The 23,408-nt window shown below is 36.3% G+C and overlaps 1 long non-coding RNA gene across 1 annotated transcript in view; it reads left to right on the top strand.

Moving 5' to 3' along the window:
• The first annotated feature begins 523 nt into the window (after window positions 1-523).
• Window positions 524-23,408, top strand: part of LOC141577061 (uncharacterized) — a 104,496-nt gene continuing 81,611 nt past the window's right edge. The window contains exons 1-2 of the long non-coding RNA XR_012505527.1: window positions 524-1,351; window positions 1,651-1,760. This is a non-coding gene — a long non-coding RNA (uncharacterized LOC141577061). The remainder of the gene's footprint in view (window positions 1,352-1,650; window positions 1,761-23,408) is intronic.

The following is a 23,408-nucleotide window of genomic DNA, read 5'->3' as shown; positions in this document are numbered from 1 at the left end:
TTTCAACAGATGATCATTTGTTAAATACTAACAGTATTTAAATGTTGCTTTTATGAAGCCAGTATTAAGCATTCCAAATTAGTGCTGGTGATGTAGAGGCATCTTTTCATTATATAATTTTAATTCTCGCAGAAAAATATCTTCCTTAAGTAAGTTGTTATGCTTAAATATAAGAAAGTTGTCTGGTCAATTATATCATTTAAAGTTTTATTAGGACCAATATTTTACCCTTATTGACAGTTGATATATTCTATCTAGTTGGGTTGGGATTAAAATGATTACATTGAGACACTTGAGAAACTAACTCTCCTGTGGGCACAACTGCTCAGAGTAGTGGTCTGGGAACAGATTCCAGAACAGAAGAAAAGAAGCTGTTTTGTAGAGATGATTTAGTGTTCTTCACATTGTTTTTTTAAATAAGTGAGATAGGATAATATTATCCCTGATAAAATCATCAATCTTTGTGGCTTTTCATGTTATTTTAATTTAATTTTTTTCTGGAATCTCTATGAGGAACTTTTATTTTTCCTTTCTGGTTCCTTTTTCTTTTCTCACCTTCATTTGGTCAGGGAATCATAATAACAATCTCTGAGAAATTCTAATTTCCCATAATTTCCGTTTAAAAGATTCAGCTACTCAATTATTTGAGACTTCTATGGTATGTCTTATTGACAATTAGATCATTAAAATAAAATGGTGCTCACTAATTTCATTACTTTTAAATATCAGTTAAATAATAGGAATGACATTCATAATACATTAAAATTTAAATTGCTTATACGCTTCAGAAATGAGACAGAAAAGTCTGCATGATTCAAATTGTCTAATATTCAATATTAGTTTACTGAACAAGTTAATCACAAGCATAGTTATTGATATACTATATTGATATATGTAAATACTATATTGATATATGTAATTATCATTCTCTACTTTCTCTTGGTACAGGGTTTATATTAAAGAAAACTGAGCATCTGTTTAGTATGCATTTCCAGATTTGACAACAGTTTGTTAAGGAAAATAGATTTGCAAACTCACTACTTCGGAAATATAAAAAAAACAAACATGCCGTGGATTCCTGCTTCAGCATAGATTAGAGCTGTCTTCTTGTAATCGCTTAAGGTCTGGAAAGCGAATTTACTGCTAGGCAGATAAGAGAATTTCTACTTATTCAACAATAACAACAAAAACCTATAAAAACCTTTGCTGCTGTTCTGTTTAGTTATTAATACATTTAACACATAGATTCATGTGATTTGTAGGTGAAAACGTTAATACTGATGTGGACCTTTGTTGAACTGGCTTTATAAACTTGGATGGTGATTTCAGGGGGTACTACTGGCTCGCTCAGGTATGTTTTGTGTGAAAAGAGTCACAGAACTACTTGTAAAATCATCTTGCAGTATTTGCTTTTTCTCTCTTCCCCAATTCCCTTTTTCAACAAGAAAATTATTAGTGATGTTCTGCTTTCACCTTTGTGAAAACTTTCAGTGGAAGAAGCACAAGGAAGTAATAATTCGAAATTACACTCCATTTATTTTCAAGAAAGCCAGAGGAAAACTAAGGATGCTTTACGTCCTTAAGTTTCCTTTGTCCTCTTAATAGTCCTCAAAATGAGAGGGAAGTCACTTCTTCGTGTTTTATGACCAGGAGAACAGAGTAACAAGGACAAAAGTGATCAGCAGCAGATACTGTCAAGGATGCGTGGCTCTCAGCTTTCGGCGTCTGTGCTCCATCAGCCAAACTGTGTGCTTCCCGAGGTAAGACCTGAGTGGTGGGGCCACTGATATTCTCATTCTTATTATGAACCAGAGAAAAATACATGATTTACCTTTTTATTATGTACTGAACTTTCATCATAAATAAAGCATGTGGATTCTTCTAGACTTAGCCAGCCAAGGATTAATGTTAGAAAATGATTCTTTAATCATTCATATAAAATTCAAAAATAGGCAAAAAAAAAAAAAAAAAAAAAAAGGAAAGAAAATGAGCCTTGCTTTCCCTGTCCCTCTGTTAGAATTAGCCAGGGCTCTGTGAGAAGGTGGCGGAGGTTGGCACTCAGGAGACGCTGTACAATAGGAAAGGTGAGGGATCTTAGTTAAAATATATGTTTGATCCCTATCAAAGTTCCCAGATGCCATGGAAAAGTCTTCTTTTACTTTTCTTGACTCTTTCCTTTTTCATCTTCAAAACAGTGGAGGGAGTAAAACTCTCCGGCTTCTTTTAACCCACAGGCATTCAGTGTAAGGTCCATAACCTGCAATATTTCTTAAAAGTTGTATCGGTTTGGCCAACCTGAATTCCTCCCTGTTCTCCTTCATCCTCCATATGTAACTATTCTACGTTCTCAGTCCCCAGAATGAAAGATAACGCTGAGCTGCTCTGTGAGGTGAGACGTTGTTTTTGTCAGAAAAATAATTTGGGCCGGAGCCGTAGAGAATACCTAGTGTGTTTTTAGCATGGAAAAAAGATCATGGGATATGATTTCCTGTGCAAAGACTATTTTTTTTTTCAGCAATATATCATGCCTCTTTCCTCCTGTGTGTGCAAAAGGACCTTCCTTCGTTATGTGTTAGAAGGTGCATAACTCCAGAAGAGATGGAGTTAGATGAAAAAGAGCTATTCTGAACTCCACTGATTAAAATAAATGTGCTCATAAAAAAGGCAGGAGAGTAAATTACTACATCCCCAGAATAGCAGTAACTTACACACCAACAAGTTATTTTCGAGTTTGCCAGAGGAAATAATCTGCTATCAACAAGGGGTAATTGCCTGAGCAAACTCATCTTTACATCTCGCACACACTGTCACCTTGTATAAAAGAGGAGAAATGCACTCCATATCAATTCGGAAAAGATTTTCTAAAATATTTCCTAAAGGTTTCTTCCTTCTCCTAGGCAACGAGAAAGAGCATGAATACAGTTCAGAACACAACTAATCTCTGCTCTGCTCCTGCCTTATCACTGAGTAGCATCGGAACACACCACAGATTCCGTACCTCAGAGGCCTCAGGGCAAGCTGAGGAAGGATCTGTTTAGATTGGGAGAGAAATTCCAATCTGAGGTGGACCTAAGAGCGCCACAGGTGAAACAGGTTAGCTGAGAAACCCTCCAGGAATAAACTGCTATCATTAGGAAGAAATATCCATGCGATGTTTATGTTCAATTTTACACCGAAAAACAAAAGCAGAGAAGCAGAGGCAGGAGGAAGGAGGAAGAGGATGGTTAAGCAGGAAAAAGAGAAAGGAGGTCTCTTTTTGAGAATAATATTCTGGGTCTGCATAGAGGACAGAGGAAGATCTTGATGTACAACTAGTACTTCAGTTCTGCCTTCAGCACGTTCTGTTGAACTTGGTAGGTAAAATTTTAATACCTGAGACAGATGGCAGGTGCGTTAAAATTGCTAAGTATTCGACAAGTCACTGTGGTAATAGGATGTGTGAGCATGTGTGAATTGGTGAGAAACCGAAGACAATTAGCCTACAGCTCTTTTTTTTTCTGCCCCAAATTTCTCATTTTGTTGAAAAGATACTTTGAGAGGCCTGGGCTGAAGGTCTTTTCCTTAAGGTGATTTCTATTCACTGGAGAAAAATTATCTGAATATGAGACTTGAATATATGCCTACATCTGCATGTGTACCTTGACTAGATTTTAGCTGACTGAAGGCCAGGTCACATGACATACTGTTATAAACATTTATATTGTATTTTTAAAGAAAATATCAATGTTCTCTTTAAATTACAAGATATATATCAGAGAAAACAAAGAATTATCATGCTTCATATTCCTATAAAATTTGCATAATATTTTTTGGTGACTAAAAGGATGTTTTAAATTTTTTCCTCCACAAGGAAGAACTTTAAGTCCATGTATACTTTTTGATGATGTTTTGTGGGGTTGTTTCCCAGGATAGGTGGTATGACTATAAGTAAATGACATTTAAAGAATCAATGCAGACAGACATTTACATTTTTTTGTATTTGTTTAAAAACCCAAGATTTTTTCTTCTTTTTTTGTATATTAAAAAATAGAGCATTTGACATCTTGGTCATCGAGTTCTTCGTGCAGTCTTTTCTTGCCTTGTTGGACACTGCTACCTTATTCTGTTTTCTGGTCCCGTGACTGTCTCTCCTCTATTTTTGTCATGCTTTTCTCTTCCTTACCCCATCCTGCAGGTGGATGTGTCCCCTGGCCTCCCCGTATAACCCTAGCTTTACTTTCCCTCTCAGTGACTTCATTCCCACAGCCTCAGTGATCACTTCCACAAGATGACTTCCAGTCGTCTACTGTCCGCGGCAACAACTCTCTAGAGCCCCATGCTCATAGCACCTGTTGCTTGCTGGGTTTTTCTCTCAATGATCGTTTGTGAAACTAAAACCGACATCTCATTTCCTAGATGAATCCTGTCTTTTAGCCATACTGGACTACCCATGACTTCCTTCTGAATGCTTTTACCTGCTCTTGAATCTTCATGCTTTATTTAACTTTTGCCTAAAATTCCACCATATTTTTACTTATGGAACTACTACTACTCTTTAGGGTCCAACTCAATATTCACCTTTGAGACTCTTCTTTGCAACTTAGTTATTGTGGGACTTTGGAAAAACACCTAAACTGTATGAGCCTTTGTCTCTTCACCTGGAAAATGGAAATAATTCCTGTGCTTAGTAAATGAAAATGAACTATTATGTAAACATAGTGCTATTGTTATGGTCTGTTTGTTTCCCCCCACCACCCCAATTCTCACATTGAAAACCTAATCCCCAGGGTGATAGTGTTAGGAGGTTGGGCCTTTGTCAGAGCCTTCATGGGCGGGATTAGTACCACTGTAAGAGAGGTCCCGGAGAGCTAGCTTGTGAGGGTACAATGAGAAGTCTGTGATTCAAGAGGGTCCTCACCCTGCCCCGTGCTGGTACCCTCATCTTGGGCTTCTAGTCTCCAGGACTGTGAGTCTCCAGGACGTTTCTGTTGTATGTAAGCCTCTCAGTCTATGGCATTTTGTTAGAGCAGCCCAAATGGGCTAAGACACATAGGATGTAATTACTACAGTGACTGAGATGATCAAAATATAGCACCTTGACAAAGAACTACAAGGAAAAGCAAACTTTTGCAAGCCTCATGCAAATTCCTATTATGGTGGAACTTAACCAACCCAGATGATATACGTTTATATGGGCCATTGACTATTAGTTTTCTTAATTATTAATTTTCTTACTTCTCATTACACTCTTTAACTTTTGTCCCTTACAGCATACAATTTTGTTTGACAGGATAGAGAGGAGCAGTAGTTCAGAGTGTGGACTTGGGGACCAGACTGCTTGAGTTCAGTTTTGGCTCTATCATTAATAGTTCTGTGGTTTGGGGACAAGTCATTTTAACCAATTTGTACCTCATTTGTAAGTTTTAAGGTGGCGGTGAGGAGTAAATGCATTAATATAGGTAAAGCACATTTTGCATAGTCCTTAGTAAGCATTAGATATTATTATTGTAATAGTTATTTGTGGGCTTGTAATATTTTCTTCACTAGATTGTGTATTCCTTAAGAGAATGATATCAAGAATGATCTGTACATTGTTGCACCTCCCAAAAGTCTAGTGCAGCATCTAGCACAGTGACTTTCACATCATTGGTGCTTAATAAGCATTTGTTGAATCAAAATTAAGTTGTGCATTAATTTTAGTATTTCCACACAGTGACTTCAGATAGAATATAGTATGAAGAGTAAACGTCTGTAGGACTTACTTAAATTTCCCCTTAAGTACAATTTAACCTACCCAGTTTTAGAAACGTTTTCTATCAATTCCAAGTTTAACAATTCAATCATGGATATCTCCTCTAGAGCAAAGCCTTTTTTTTTTTTTTAAAGTGTTTAATGTGCTAAAACATAATTTTTTATAAAGTAGAAAAATTTATTGCTTTGAAAAGTCAGTTTAGTGTTTTTATTTTCACCCTCACCGAGCGAATAGAGAAAGTAGGCAGGGTTCTATTTGAAATATCCAGGATACTAGATGGATCTGATAACATTTTCAGGAATATCATTTTGGTGTGAGCACTCCCCAGATTTTGACAGTTCACCGTGTGCTCTTACATAGAATTTTGGTTTCATTTATGAATGCCTCAAGATCTCAGTTTTGTGGTCTAAACTGCTTTTGTCTCAAGGATACTAGGAACCCCTAGTATAGCTGATAACAGAACAATACAATTAGGACAAAAATGCAGTTAGAATAGACAGTCTGACATCTCTGGCAGCCAGGCACTTGCCCTTGATCTGGCCTTGTATCTTTTACTTATTTTTTTTTTTTTTTTTGCTTTCATGTTTCTCTCGCTAGGTACCTGAGGCGCTAAGAAAATTTTGACGCAAATTATTTTCTTACTTTCTGCTCATTCCCAAGAAAAAGATCCTTGGAATCATCCTAAGAGTTAAGCCAATCAGGATCGCATCCTCATTAAAGGTAGTAAAGTAAACAAAATGTAGGAGAGAGAAGTAAAAACAGAGATCTCTCTGAAGGCCCAAGGCTGCTGCCATATTTAACGAGTTATTAATGTTCTGAAAACAGAGTAAACATTGAAATCAGTAGGGTTAGAGATGGTATTTAGCTTCTCAGAGTTCTGACAGACCAAACTGATGAGAGCAAGCTCTATCGTGGTGTGCCTGACACGTGGCAGATGAGATTGGCAGGGGGCAAGAGTGAGGGGAAAAAGAGCCACAAATATCTTCCTATGTGTAGCTGAGCCTCTGGACTCTGGGAAACGTCCATTAGTGGGAAATGAAATCTCTGTGATGGATCATTTCCTGAACACTTCAACCCACCACTGGTGTAACTCAGCCCTGGGAATCAGCAAAATATGGACTAGCCTAAAAATTAAAATTAGAAACAGAATAGAAAATAACATTTTGTTCTTTTATAAAAACATGGTGCTTCTATGTTGATAAAATTGCATCAAATGCTAATTAAATAAGCATTTATTTTTGTATTTGTATTTACTGCTTATTGTCCTAAATACTTTCTATATTTAAATAGAAATATATTTTATTGTGTTATATTATACAACTACATAACATGTAAGTAGGCTTATGTACTATTAAATAATATTAACTCTATATTATACTTAATGTATAAATACAGTAATACTTAGAAAAGTTAAGTACTGCTATAATCCCCATTTTATAGATGAGGAAACAGAGGCATGGAGAGGCTGAATAAAACATGAGATGGAAGAGCCAAAAAAATCATGATTAATGTAACTGAGGTGGTGGAGTTTCCAAATGTTTACAGATTTAAATATATAATACTCCATAATGTCTAGATATTCCAGATAATCCAAGAAATAATGTACACTAACACCAAATATAGGACTAGGTGTTAGTGGAGTTTCTGTTTCTTAGATAAATGCATAGTCACGTTAGCTGACTGCTAAAGGGCGCTACTGTAACGATAAAGCTGTCATTTATCATGTAATATTAATGTAAGTAATAGTAGTGGCTTACTACTCAGAAAACAAAGATAAAGTAAAACTGGGTGATAGCCAATAACCAACGGGCAATCTTTCTTTCTATGTGAATATGCTCAAGATTTAAAGATGAGCTCACACAGTGTATTTGTGGATCTGTTCAGCTCCACGTTTAAAAAATAAATCAAAACCCAAGGACAAATTATAGAAACCTACTGGGAAAAAAAGGAATGCCGTTTCTCCCTCGTGCTACCCATTTTCAAATGTTTTCTCAGCTTCAGAATAAGAAAATCATCATACTATGATAAGGAATCATAGTTCACAGTTGCTCCATTTGCTAATTAAGTCATTTAAAAATAAACATTTGAAAAAAAGCTGAAGTCGGGGTTTTTGTCTCATAGGCAATAAGGCAGACTCACCCATACAGACAAGCATTTAATTGAAAATACTTTTAATTACTGTGAATTATCTCTTTCTTTCTTTACAGAAATACCTTCAGGAATGGCAGTTGAACTAAATTTTCATCTTATTTTGCTGAGGCAATCTATTCCTGACTTGCTCTGCAGTTCAGGAAAGACCCTCTGGATGTACTAAATGTTTTCCTGAATGTATTTTTACAATATAAACAAAACAACATTCTCTCAAAAAACAAATGAGTGTATTTACTTGGGAGAAAGCTGTGAAGAAGTTGATCATTACACTGAATATACAGTTGTTAAAATCCTATCTCATATCAATAGAATTTGAGTGAATTTATAATTTTAATTTTCTATAATTTATAGATTTCAGGTCATCTTTCATCTTAATCTTTGCTTCTTCTTAGGAAAAATATTGCCTGTCTTTGACTCAGAAAGGATGCTGGCAATTTGCATATGAGATGTATTTTATTAAGATATTTTTATATTTGAAAACTGTATCATCTTGGCATTATGTTGAGAAGTAAGTGCAGGTCAAGATTTATTGACTTCAGTCTCTTGATATGTGTATTAATCAGTTTTAAAATGTAGAAACAAGCTGTCCTGCTACGTACACACTGGGGAACAGTACTGCTCACAATCCTCAAAAAATTTAACCTAAATCCAGATCTAGATCTCAGAAAAATAAAGCGTGGGATTCTGTGTTTCATGCCTGCTGTGGTTACAGGAAAAAAATCTGATCAATTAATTCTGCACTAATTCCCTCAAGACTCTATCCCCTTGGGGGGGAAACATGAACACAATTTGACTTATTTCAAATAGGTTGTGCTTGTATTCCTGAAAATTGTCCCATTTCTTGGATCCATTTAAAATTTTTCTGTTGGCATAGCAACAGATTAAAAGATCTACCATGGTTTTTACCAGTTGCTTCATTCTTAAGAAAACAAAGTGTATATTTATTTTACATTTAATTACATCCTTTCTGCCCTCTTCTATCAGTCTACGCATGTGAGACTAACTCCTCTCTTATTCCTCTAAGACATTCAACCCTATAGTAAATGTTATAATTCAAAACTATCATGCTAAAACAGCTCTTAAAAAAAAAAGTGAGGTCATTACTAGGTCATGTTCCTCTTGTGAAATGTTTATATGTAAATCAGCAAACACTTTTAGTATCTGACCTGGAAAAAAAAATGTCTCATTGATTTTATTTACAATGCTGGATTTGAAAGCTTCTATCAAAATATTACCCAAGTATTCTTTCCCTTTCTCTGGTAAATGATGTTTATAAATTCTTGGGGCATAAGTTAATGTTTTGGGAAGGTACCTAGAATATAATACCTAAATAGCTTAGGAAAATTTCCTACTTTAAAAAATCAGAATTTGAAAATGTATGAACTCAGAAAGCAGACTTTTCAGATCTCACCTGCACTGTTGGGGAGATACCAACCCCTGCCCACGAAGCCCACTGGATCTGCTTACAACAGTGACCCTCAACCCTGATTGCACTTTGGAAACATCTGTGGGACTTTTAAAAACTGACCAGATCTCTTCCCACCCCTCACCCCCATTGTTTTAATGCTTCTAGAGTGGGTTGCAAAAGTGACTGTATTGTAATGCAGTCCCAGGAAATACGTGCAGCCAGGGTGGAGAGCTGATAGTTTAGGACGGGAGAATCAACATAAACTCTTACAGAAGCTACCCTGCTCTGCAGATCACCATCCATGTGAGTTGGACGGTAAGGTAAGTTGGAGGACAGGTCATTGAAGATAAAAAAAAATTAAGAAACTAAGAAGTCTGTTCTACTTTATCAATATCTCTTTAAAAACCAGGATGCCTAGAATTAGGTAGTACCTAGACTTGGTCTTCAGTGTACAGAGCAAGGGAGTTAATACCTCTCTTTTTCTGGTTAGTATTTCTCTTCTTGAAGTCTATGACTGTATTCATCTTTGCATACCTATATCATAATGTGTTGATGCATTCACAACTGTGGGCAACTCTCCAAAAATTAGTAAAATAAAATAAAACCAAATAAAATGAATGTTGCCTAACCAGGTTCGTTTGCCCGACACTCAGCAATCCAAATACTGAGATGCCCAGGCTCGCAGACAGGGTTTATTCATAAAGCAGCAAAGCAAGGAGACAGGAGAACTAATTTCAAATCCACCTCCCTGAAGGCAAAAAGCTGCAGTATTTGCAGCATGAAGAATAAGGCAGCAGGGCGGTCTGGGGCATGGGGAGTGTGGGGAAAGGTGATTAGAAACAAGAAAAAGGTGCGGTAACTTTAGTTCTGCGCGGGCGCAGCTAAACTACGTCTTCACAGGACTTTGTTCAGAAGATGGTTGTGTTGGCATGATCTGAGGGTTGAGGTCACCTTCTGACATCAGGTCACCGAGCTGACATTCACGCATGCCCAATTGGAGGGTGGGTGGTCCCATCCTATCTTAACTGGATTGAGCGAGCTGGAACTAGACACAGCATCTTGTTCAGGCTACGTGCCACTTGGAGAACTTGCAAGTTTTTCTATGGCAACAATTAAAACTAGATCTTGATTAGTGAAAGCAGATTACAAGTGTAATGAATTTAACTGATGATTACCCACAGTTTTATTAACAGCAGTTAAGCTTGGTTCCTCTTATCTAAATTTGTAGAATTAAATTTCTAAAATGATGCACAATCTTATTTGTTTTTGTAGAATCTTATCATTCTTATTCTGTCATCCAAGCTCTATCATTCAAAATCCTCATTTCCTCTCCCTGTCTCGTGTAATATGTATGGTCTCCAAAATAGGAAGATGACTCTTGAGAAACCCAAAGGTTTAGATTGTGTTTCTGGATGTCATATCCAAATGTCAGTAGATAACTTGCTTAATTTCTTACCATTCATTTTATTTAGGAAAAAAAGAGTAGTGATTCTGGGTCAGACTAATTTCATGTAGCCAGGAAATGGCATCATGGATTGTCCTTCAGAACAGATTTTGCAGCACATTTGTTAAACGTCCCAAATTTCATTAGTATTTAGCATGAACATATTTATGGTCTGAGCTACGGTTTTAAGCTCCTCAAACCTTCTCAAAACTTGAGTATTTGTTGACTTAAAAATTTTAAATTGCATACGGTTGTTACCTTGTTGACTCAAGTTTAAAATGAAAGGGTACTGGATTTTTTTCCCGTTCTACTTACAGTACAGATTTGACTACTCCCATCAGTACTCCTGTGCCCTTCTCCCCCCTTTTATTATGCACCTTTTGAATTTGCCACTTATGAGAAAATGCCACATTTTAAATGTGACATCCATTGAGAACACCTTATTTAGCAATGAAGAATTTAGTTCTGGTAACTCTCAAGATAACAATTATAATTACTATTAAAAATAAAACTAGTGAGCGAGGTTTAAGATTTTGTTGTTGTTCCTTTGTCCTTAGAATACATCCCATGAAGGATGTACAAAGTACTTTATTCAAAATATAATTAAGATGAGTCTTTCCTCTAGATGATTGTATTACCAATTTACTACACAGTTAGGTTCACTTGTTTCGTTATTTTCAGCTTTAAAGATTTTTTTTCCTCTTCAAATTATTATTTTTTTCAATCAGTAAAATATTTACCTGATTTTAAAGTCAAAATTATATTTAAAGGCATACTCAGAGAAGTCTCACTTAAATCTCTATTCCCTCCACTTTTACCCCCTTCAATCCATAGATGTTTCTTTTTTTCAAAAAATAATTATAAGTGTATATATATATACTTTTTTCTTATAGACATTTGTATGTGTGTGTATATATTTTTCTTTGTATACAAAAGATAGTATACTGTATGTGCCTTGTTGCGTCTTATTTTTTCATAAAATAATATATCCTGAAGATCATGCAATAACATATACAGAGATCTTTCTCACCTTTTTATGCCTACATTTTGTGGATGTACCTTAGTTTATACAAACAGACTTGTGTTAATGAACATTTGGGTCGTTTGCTGTCTGAGGTTATTACAAAATACTACAATAATCAATAATGGTGCACAGATGTGGTTTTACATATGTAGGGAAATATCTTCAGTGTAGATTCCTGGAGGTGAGACTGCCTAAGTCCAAAGGAAAATGCCTCTGTCATTTTTGGCTGGTAATTTTATTCTTGCCTTCCTGTGATAGACTATCTAGCAATGAATGATGTATAATTATATTTCTCTGTTATTAAATTTTTGGCTATCATTTTATTTAGGACTATCAAGAAATGTTTGTTAAAGGCTGAACTGTGTTCCCCCCAAATTCATGATTGAAGCCCTCTCAATGTGACTGTATTTGGAGATAGGGATTTAATTAAGCTAAATAAGAGCTAATTAAGATTAAGTGAGGTCTGAAGGGTGGGGCCCTAATCCAGTCTGACTCCTGTCCTAACAAGAAGAGGATGTGTTTTAGTGTACACCGAGAAAAGACCGTGTGCGGACAGAGGGGGAAGGGGGCCCTCTGCAAGCAAAACCTGTCCACACGTTGATCTTGGACTTCGAGCCCCAAGGGCTGTAAGAAAACACATGTTTGTTGTTTAAACCATCCGATCTGTGGTATTTCGTTGTGGCAGCCCTAGCAAACTAATACAATGTTTGTATGTGAAGTTTGATTTTCGTTTTTTCTTGTGTAGTTTCTATCAGATTAGTTATAAATATTATACTCATTTCATTAAAACAAACAAGCGAACTTACATGTCTTCCCTGTCTCCGTGCTCGTGGGATCAGGATGATCTGATCTTTGAAGTCATAGATTTCCCCTGAGCAGCCGTCTGGGGCTGGTGTGTTTTTGTAGAATACCTTCTTAATACCTTTATTTCTTCCTTCAAATTGGCCTCTCTCTTTCTCTTTTAACATTAGTTTTCTTTGTTTTAAAATTTACTTGCATGAAGTTTTGCAAAACGGTCTCCTATGATTTAGAAAATTTCCCCTGTTTAAATGGTTATTTTCTCCTTGTCATTTCTTATTTATGTACTTTCTCATTTTTTTTTTTTTCTGGTTTAGATTAGCTACTGGTTGATATATTTCATTAAAATTTTCAAATAACCAATTTTATTTATTATTTGTCTTTTCTAATTCTAACTCATGAATTTTTACTTATTTTCTTCTTTCATTTCATTCAGTTAATTTGCTTTTATTGTTTCATTCAGTTAATTTTTCTTTTTCTATCTTTGAGTGAGTTTATTTTATTTATATTATTTCACTTTTATTAATATAAATATTGAAAGCAATGAATTTTCCTCTGAGCATTTCTTTAGTTGTACCTCACAGATTGGTTATTTATGTAGTTTATATTAACATTATTTTAGAAATTCTGTAATTTATGTTTGCTGGTTCCCTAAACCTCAGTTTCCATGGAGCAATGCAAAGAGGGCCATTAGATATCTGTACATAAAGTTGGTTTTGTTATAGGAGGGGAACCCTAACCTTTGCAAACCCAAATTCTTATACTGGGCAGTAAGCATGCTACACTATGTTCCAGACGTTGATACTATATTTATCTTCCTGGACAAGCCTGCTTTTTCTTTTTTTTTCTAGAAAGAAACATTATCTCTATCTTCTATAACTCTTTGCTATAAAAACAACCTTGAAAAGATAATCTGAAACAAAGTGCAATCGGTGACTTGCTCACAAAATATGCAGAATCCTGAGACTTCATGGAGAATCGTCTCCCATCACTGACTCTCTACCTTGGAGGATGTGCAGAGGCAGCCTCTGCTAGTGTCAAGTTTTCCTACTTACATGTAAATTGGGGTTTTAGTCTTTTCTGTCTCTGAGTTCTGCTGTTGGCAGGGGTTATAGATGTTACTGTGTGCTCTCTTTTCATCCCAAATGGTTTTGGGAGGATGCTGGTGATTCACAGTTAGGTAGTAGCCATTATTTTACAGAAATCTGGAATCCCTCTAATTACTTTATTAATTTCACAGCAAAAGAATCTAGTTAGTAATAACGTAGAAATAATGTAGACAAAATGTGGAAAGCAAAAATAAATATAGAATAGAAGGTAAATATTATAGACCTCAACAATATGAATAAATGTTTAACCAACAGAAGTTGGTAGAAAATAGGTGGCAGAGAGGTAGATGCACTCGTCTCCTCACCTTGTACAGTGCATAGTAGGTAGTATCTGAAGATGGGGGACAAGGAGTAAGTAGGGGATTGAGGTTAATATCTCATGATAAATTATAGCTTCTAGAAAAATTTAAATTATATAATATGACCAACAAAAGCAAGAAGTGGGAGGAGGAGGAGATGAGAGGTAGTATAATTCGTTTGGATTCTTTGTTTTTCATAGTGGGAAGTTAGTAGCTACTATCTGACATGGAGTTATAAATATTTAAAGTATGGTACTAATCACCATTAAAAGGAGGGAAAAATAGAAATCATTAAAATAAATTGCCTCTAGTAATGGAATAGGACATGGTTTGGGAATGGAACATTTAACTTTATTTTATACTCTTCTATACTACTCTGAATGTTTGTTTCACCAATATATGTACGGTTTATAATTTAAAACAATTTTATAAATTAAGAAATCATGTTTTAAGGGCTGAGGATTTACCTCTGACAAGTGTAACAGCCAATGGAAAAAATCACTAGAAGTTTAGAACCTTCTCCTTGGAGACCTTTAGGTTATGATTTGCTATAATATGGAATCCATAAGGCGTTGGCTGAGGACACAGTCAAAGGCCTGAATGAGACATTGTGTTTATGGCCTGAGGCTAGAGAATGAGAGGCGGGGTCAACACCAACCAAAACACACTGTATAAAGCAAGCATGCCATTTCCCAGGCTGTTGTAAATGCAGCTATGAAATCACCTACTTTGAGAATGTGTGAGGCTAATGGTGCCCAATATTGAACCTGTTGCTGCTTAGAAATGGGGAGGGAAGATGAAATACTATAGTCAGTGGATCTTACTTATTATTAATTTCTGGAGTTTTATCTTCAGCCCCCACTTGCGTTATCAAATGAGGCCGTGTCTCTCTTTTGTCAAGCCTTTTTGGAAAAGTGTTATAAGCAGGAAAGAATGGAGTAAGTCCCATTTGCATTTCAACTTCAGTCTCTTCTCACTAGAATTCTTATGCTACCTAAATATGCTTAGGTTTAATTTTTCATTAGTAAAATCCAAATGAGACAGTGGACCCATGGAGCTGCTTTCTTAGCCTCATTGACTTGACTTGGGTCTTTATTATGTGAGATTTAAAGTAGGAGATTCTATATGGTTAAAATTGGGATACAGTGAGTGCATTCATTCATTCTTTTAGTTAATATTTATTGAAGGATTACTGTACACTTCACTGTGCACTTCACTGTGCACAGCATGAGGAGCTGGGATACAATTGTGAGAAGAACGGAGAAGATGCCTGCCCCTATCAAGCTTATCCTCCAGTAGGGAAGATCGAAGTTGACCGAAGTACCATAGAGCAATTGCAAATTGACATCAGTGCAGTGAAGCAACTCAGTTTTATGATGGAAGATAGCAAAAAAACAAGGTTTAAACTAAACAATCAGGAAAAGCATTCCAGGGAAAGGGATAATTAACCTGGATACAATAGAATTGGAAAAGATAGGAAAGTTTTGTGGGCAAAAAGAACAATAGTATGAGGGAAGGTCATGAGCTGAAGGAGCCAACTGTGACAACATCAGGGAGGCCACAGAAGGCTGAGTGACTTGCGTGAGAGTTGGGGGAGAGCAGAGAGGGTCTGGCTGGGATGAAGGGTGTACTCTTTTTGGTCCCCAAGAACACCTAGTACTTTGCCCTGTAAATGTTTGCTATGTATGTGATGAAAATAATAATCTCTGAACTTTGAAAGCATGTTTTCTGTGTCAGGCACTTTACATGTATCCATTCATGTGAATTTATCAACCCTTGTAAAACTAGTTACGTCTGGGTTTTACTAGTAAGGGAATAGCTAGTTATGTAGTGGAACTTAGACTGGAAGCCAACTAGCTGCTAGGGTCCACACCCTAAATCACAATGCTGTAATTAATGCTTTTCTGGAATGAAGGAGTGAATGAATAAGTGAATGAATGTGTGAATGAATGAATGAAATCGATTTGATTTGAGATCCTGCACACTAAAATATGAGCATGTTTTCCTTGTACTGTTGTGCATTAGCTTGATGACTTCCATTTGGTGAGCACTTTATTAAAAGCTAAAACAAGGACCACTATTTACTGAGCACTTATCTGCCAGGCCCTTTGCAAAAACTATACATGCATTATTTCAGTTATTTGTTTATATACCCATAAACCAGGTTAGTCTGTGAACTCACTGAGATGAGGGCCTTGGCTTATTCATCTTGGTACCAACAGTGCTTGACTTATTGTTTGTCTTCAATAAATCTACTTTTCCCTTTCTGTCATTTTGCTCCATATTTAAGTGCAATTTTAATTGCTTAAGTGCAGGGAGAAGGAGTAGGTGACCTTTTAAGAACTTCCAGGAGCTGTAATTCTGAATGTCCAATCAAACTGCTGTTGACTCAAACTACTTTTAGGATGTAGCAGCAGGCCCAGTTAATTGAAAGAGTGTCCTTAAATTCAAAAAAGGCTGATGCAGAAAGATGCTTATAATTTTCAGACAAATGTAGTTTCCCTAAAATGTGCTTTCACATGCCTAATGAAGTTGTTTACTCTGATACTCCATTCACATTGAAAAGAGTTGGAAATATATATTTTTAAAGAGGAGATATTGTTGCAAGACTTTTATGATTATTTATCTGGGTTCCAATCCACCTGAAATGATTTCATCCTCAGGCATGCCTCGGGCTAAAACAGTGTGAGGAGAGCTAGGGCTGACCACAGCCCCCAGTTCTCCATACCCTTCTGTTTATAAAACTAACATCATAAAGGGATGTTGCAAAATATTGAGGTTAAAAATTAGTTCCAATAAAATACATTCTAAACTTATAATAAGATATTAAAAAAGTGATTACTACAATGCAAGTTAAATCACCTACAGTTAAATATATTATTATTATATTATTACATATTATATATTACTTATAAAGCTATTAATCCAGTTTAACAACATCCAGGGCATTTGTGTTAAGAAATTGCCAAAAAGCACTAAACAGAATTTACAGGGATGAATAAAAAGCATAATTATGAAGTAGACTTGGGATAGTCCAGTTGGTAAATGGGGCTGTGAAATTACCTTTTGTTAAAGAGGAGTATCAATGACTATATTAGTACTTGACTAATATTTTATGATACTTAGTCTGCTATTATGTGACATGCTTCATACATCATCCGATGTGATAGTTTAGAAATAGTTTCAATGTCTATTTTATACCTTGCTAATGAATTACAATCTGTTGATACTGAATATCTGCTAGAATAATTTTAAAATGCAATATGTGTGGTTAATGGTAATCAAGAGAAATTACTGAAACTTGCACAATTTCCTTTTAATCAGTGCATTCTGTGCAAGTTTTGGTGAATAAGTAATATCTGATCAGATGGAAAGTTTTCTATCCTAATAGTTGCCAGCACACACTTACATGTCAAAATACTCACAATTTGATAATTACATGACAGAAAGGGCAAGAGAAATTTGATCAGCTTTCAGAGAAGCTGAATTTTGAATGTAAAAGAAGTATACACAGTATTACTTGCAAAGAGGAAATAAATTTGTGTAAAATTAGATGAGGAGGTTATGTTGTATGATTGTTTCTGTGGTTCTCCACAGGGTAGCCCCGTCTCCCTCTGCTTCCTCTGTGTGGGTTTATTCCACAATTTAGCTCTTAGCTCTTTGGTCTCTTGTTGTTACAGCTGTCGTGAATTCAGGGGTTACATCTACTCTCATTTTAACGTTCATCTTTATATGAATGATACTTACAGCCTGCATCTTCAATCTTGGCCGGCAGAACCTCAGTCTCCTACCTCATGCATCTAGTGGAACATTTCAGTTTGACTCCTGGCTATCACTTCAGCTTGTTTAGTGTCTAAAATTGCATGTACATATTTCCTGGCTCCTTTTCTAGGCATCTCTATTTGTTAAAAACTCCCAAGCTATCATTCCAGCCCGGTCCTGGCGCGCCTGTTTTTGTCAGAATGGCCAGCTCTCTCCCACACCCAGGCCTATGAAACTCAGGGTTTCTGCTTCGCCCCTGCAATGAATATTAGTGTCATAAGTACCCAATTCTATGGTAGGTGCTAGAGATAAACAGATGAAAACCTCCCTGCTCTCAAGGAACTCTCAGAAGACCTACACGATGATTTTCTTCCCTATGGTGTTAACTGTATTACGCTCTAGTGTGGCACTGTGTGAGCCTGTGCGAAGTACTTCAAAGGCCTTGGGCCTAGACTTGCTGGAAGAATTCCATAAGAAGGAATCCCGGAAGAATCTACATTTATACAAGTCTTAAAGGCTAAGATTCCCATAGAAGAGAAATGGATGGAAGACTTTGCTGGCAGAGCAATTTACGTCACAAAAATTAAATTTTATCTGTAATTTCTCTCGTATATTTTCTCTCCTCCCTGTACACGACTAAAACCTCGTCTAGACTTTAATATGCTCATGACAGGCCTCAGCAATTGCTTAAAGTTCTGATTTTAGGCTCAGTCTTCCTCATTCCAACTATACAACATGACAGATGTACCACACCTGTTTACATTGTCTAACATCTTCTCATAATAAAATTCAGAAATCTTAACCTGAAAATCAATGCCTTTGTAGTCTGACACCAAACTTCCGTTGTAATTCTATTTCCTACTATTAGGATGCAATGACCTACAAATAAATGAAAGAAGAAATCCAAGAAAATTTATATGTTCTCCAAAAGGGACCTACTTGTGGTTTTCTAATGATGCACTAGGGGACTATGTAGCATGTGGTTCTGGGGTAAAGAGAGACCTGAGTTCAAATTCTGACTGTGTGGCACTGGGCTGCTTTTTAACCTCTCACTGCATTAGGGTCCTCATTTGTGAAAGGAGAGGATGCTATTCTTAAGTACATACTGTGTGTGACTCTGGACCGGGAACCATTTCAGGCACTGGGGATATTGTGGTTGAACAAGTCCTAGCCTTCCTGGATCTTGCATTAAAAAAGTAAATAAGCAAAAAAAAAAAAAAAAAAAAAAAAAAGATATATCTTTTGATGATGAAAACATCATGAAGAAAACGAATCAGACTAGTGAGAGAAAGAGAGAGAGAGGATGGTAGGGGTGGAAGGCCACTTTAGGTAGGGGAGTCATGAATGGGCCCATCTGATCTCGTAGAGTTTTTGTGAAGATGTCATGTGCTAACAGTGCCAGGCACAGCATAAACTCCAAGGGACTCATAGCATTTAGATTAGCCTTCTATTTAACTCCTCTGAATCTCGACGCTTACTATTCTCCCCATTTGGAATGTGCATCTTCCCCTCTGCTCAATCTTGCAGCTTCTTCAAGGCACATTTGAAGCCCTACCTCCTTCTTGGCCTTGCCTCCTTCATGCTCTTGCATAATGCATATCCAAACCCCAGGAATCAACAATATTCTGATTTAAAAGTACTCGCAGATATCTGGCATTCAATCATGTACATCCTTGTGAACTCTCTTGACTTACATTATTTTGAATTTTTGTATTATGACTTAACTTCCCATATATGAATATTTGTTATTCCAAAGTAGTGTATAAGCTCTCCAAGGACAGGGTGAGACCTGGGCTTTGGACTTAAAAAAAGGGAAAGGAGGGAAAGATTATGTATATTAAAGAGATTTGATAGGTATTTGCTGATACACTAACAAAATATGTTATAACCTTGACCCCAGTGCAGAAGGAATTATTCTGCATGTGGTTTATGTGGCCTGGAGACCTACAGATGGGTATGGGCAGTTTAGATCAATATTTAGATTAGCCTTCAGAGTTCAAGGATATAAATTCACACAAAAAAGTCTACATCAATGGCTTGTTATCACTGTGAAAATGTTTCCTGTTTTGTAGCACTTCAATCAAAGAGTATTGTATAAGCTTATTAAAATATTTGCTTTTAACACAAAGATGATGCCACATACAGTGGGTTGGGGGAGAGTAATATTTACAATCCTAATTTAAAAAACAGTTTATTTAAAGAACGTATCCAATTTGAAGAGAATGGGAATTTAAGACCGTATATTAATTGCTTTGCCGCCTGCAATAGAAGCTGGGGGAAAAATGGCAGCCACAGCGCTTTATGTCTACAACCATCATCTAGATGAAGCTCTGGTGTCTGCTTCATTTCCCAAATTGGGTAATTGCAGCTGAGAAGAGATACTGAAGTTTCCTAATGTCAGGGAGTCAATAACATCATCTTTGTATACAAAGCATAGCCCATAAGTGCTGAAGTTTCTTTGTGTCTTTCTGTGTAATTCTCTTTTCGTGAAATGAAATCTAGCCCACCAGAGGAAACAAACACTGCACCAGCTCTTCGTACACACAGCCAGGGAAGGGCAAGCAATTATTCAGCATGTGAGGCTCAGTTATCATGTCTTTTTTGTTCAACTACTCGTCCAGATTTTTTTCTTTTATCTTCTCTTAGTCTTAAGAAACAAAACAAAGCTTAAGAAAATATAAGAGCAATAAAATTTTATGGCAAAAAAAGAAACTAAGGAAAAACCAAAGGGTAGGAAATGAAAACCTTTGAAAAGCCTGTCATCCAGAAATAACATTAGTCTGTTATTATGTATTTGCTCACATTAATTTCTGTACATGTATGTGTATCATAAAAGTTGCATTTTATTCAAACGGTTTGTGACCTGCTTTGCCATTAATAATGTACTGCGAACATTTTCCACGTCACCAAATACTCTACAATACATTCATTTTTATGGCTACCTGGATTCCTTATCCAGATGTGCCTGAATATATTTAGCTAAAAGCCTTTTTTTGTTTCTTTATTAAGCTTTCATTTTTCTTTGACACAATACAGTATGGCTTAAAGTTTAACATATTCTTAATTTTTCTTCTGATTCTTGCCTTTTTATTTCTATTGGATGTGTTCGTGAACGCACATACACAGACACACATACACACATACACATTAGGCAGAGCTCCTAAGTTAGAACTAGCATTCAGCTATATAGTTACCAGTCCATGACCTTTTATATGAAAACTTTGGGCTAGATGTACTATCATACTTCAGAATTTTTAGCATGTAAAGAATTCACGTGCCATATGTCATGTTCGTTGGCTGGGGTAACATCAGAAAATCACACTTATATATCCTTCTGAAATAAAATGTATGTGTATTCCATAAAGTAGATAAGGAACCTCATATAATTTGAATCAGATTTTTGCCTCCAAAAGAGTTTTGGAATCACCTTATGAAAATGTTTGTTTTTCAGATCTGTCTGGGGTTTAGATAAAGGACCATGAGCCTGTAATTACTGATAAAATGCATTCCAAATGCAGAAGGATACTTAGAGTCAAATGATGAAGCTATTATAATACATTTCACATTTTACACTTTTCTTTTTCAATAAAAGTATTACAAATTCCTAGAGGGAGTTAATACCTACTTAATACCTCTTTTCTTTTTCTCTAAATTTGTTCTGGGGAAGGAGTACAAAACCCATCCTTCCTGGTCTAAATCTAATTGAAATCACAGGAGCTTCTGAGCTTCTTAAGAAGCACTTTTTTTTTTTTTTTTTTTTTTTTTTTTTTTGGTAATTAGCTCCAATCTAGTATAATTGAATTCTGTATAGTACATAAACTTTTCAGAGTAGGAATTACGGTATTTAAGAATACCAAACATATAAAGATGAATAGCAGGTAGGAGACCAGAAAACCCAACTGAGGGTTACACTAGCTGCCCTACATGTCCTGAGCAGGACTTATAGGAAGAGCCCCACCCACCAGCGCGGTGGATGGAGCCGTCACGTCATCATTAACAGGAGGCTCCCACCAGTGGTTGTACAAAATTGTGTCTGCTGCGGGACACTACAGGATATGCAGACAGGGATCCTCTAGCTGCTGGGGTAATGATCCCAAATAAATGCCAATAACCACAACGAGAGACACCCAAGGTGCAGCCCTTCGGAGCATCTGCAGCAGCAGCAATAACGTGCAAAGAGAAATAGGCTCGGAGTTGTTGCTTCATGGAGCATGTCCCCGGTCTAGCCTGCAGCAACAGAATTAAGTTTTTCAATCCCAACAGAAACAAATGGAAATCCTAATGCTTGTAAGGATAGCGTGAAGGAAGATCAAATGGGCAAACAAGGCTTTTTTTTTTTTAAAAATATATATGGCTTGGGAGGATTGAATGACTATTTTGTACTTAGTGTATGGTAGAGATTCCATAGATTTGGAAGTTGCTTCCCTGTTTCAAAATAACCAATTTGGAACATCAGTATTTCTGATAAAGCTTAAACAGTCTCATGAAAAAACAAAGAATATTGCAGCCCAAATATCTTTATCCCCTCGGAGGGAGAAGGGCTTGTCCCCAAACCAAGATTTATGAATCATGGTTAATAAACATAAAAATCTTAATTCAAATGTAAGTGAATAGATTGCATTTCTCAAAGGGAGAAATAATGATACACATGCTATTACATTATTAAAATGTAAATATATTATGTTACATTATTGTTTATTATGATTATTATCATATGGTCCTTTTATCTTTAGACAGGACTTTCTGTCCAAAATGACTGTGATCCATTTTTAAAGTGGGGAAGTCTGCAGCCTGATGACAGGTCAGGAATCTGCAGAACCCCAGGGGACAAACTCCATGAGGTGTCTGGACCATAGATGTGAAATTACAAAAATTCTTTTTTTTTTTTTACCTTTGTTTGCTGTCATGTACATTAAAGTCTGTCAGCTTTCCAGTGTGCACATGTAATTTTCCTAGGTACAATTTAAATGACAAATCAATAGATGTTTAGCGTCTTTCTTCATAGGAAGTGTATGATCATTTTTGCAGAGGAAAAATAAACGTGAAAATAAGCCCAATCAATAAAATACATGATTAGTAACATATGATTAGTACATAAGTTATGGCATGAGTGATGTTGATTCTAACTAATTATCCTTGAAATAGAGGCAGGGCAGCTCTAGTTCATGGTCGTCTCCAGGGACCCAGAGATGGAGGAGGAGGGTCTCAAGGGGAGAGGACTGGGCATAGCAAGAATGTGGGAAGGGGCCGAGAGAAGCCCTGACAGACAGAAGGATGCTAGGCAGAGAGGAATGTTGGTTACTAGCCTGGTCTCATTCGAGGTGAGCTGCGTGCAGTTTAACAAGACATCAATGTTCCTGTGCCTCCTACTGCAGCTGACTCTGTGCTGTGCATGACGATTAATGTATCTTTGGGTCTCCAAAGTGACTGATTTGATCCCATCATATTTGGAGGCAAAGTCTTTCTTGAAAAACACACCAATAACTTCCAAAAATGTATTAAATTAGCTATGTATTATTTACCGCAAGTGTATTTCTGTGGTATAAATCTGCCTAATTTACGCAGCAGGATGAGAAAACAGCTTATTTCCATTATGTATTGTTCAAGGATGAAGGTTACAGTCTGTCACAATATCTCTTTGAGTCCAAATTCTGGCCAATTAATCCTTTTTGTGATAAATTT

The sequence above is a fragment of the Camelus bactrianus genome, chromosome 3 (genome assembly GCF_048773025.1).
Source record: "Camelus bactrianus isolate YW-2024 breed Bactrian camel chromosome 3, ASM4877302v1, whole genome shotgun sequence".
In the NCBI taxonomy this organism is placed as follows: Eukaryota; Metazoa; Chordata; class Mammalia; order Artiodactyla; family Camelidae; genus Camelus; species Camelus bactrianus.
This window is presented reverse-complemented; position numbering and strand designations above follow the sequence as displayed.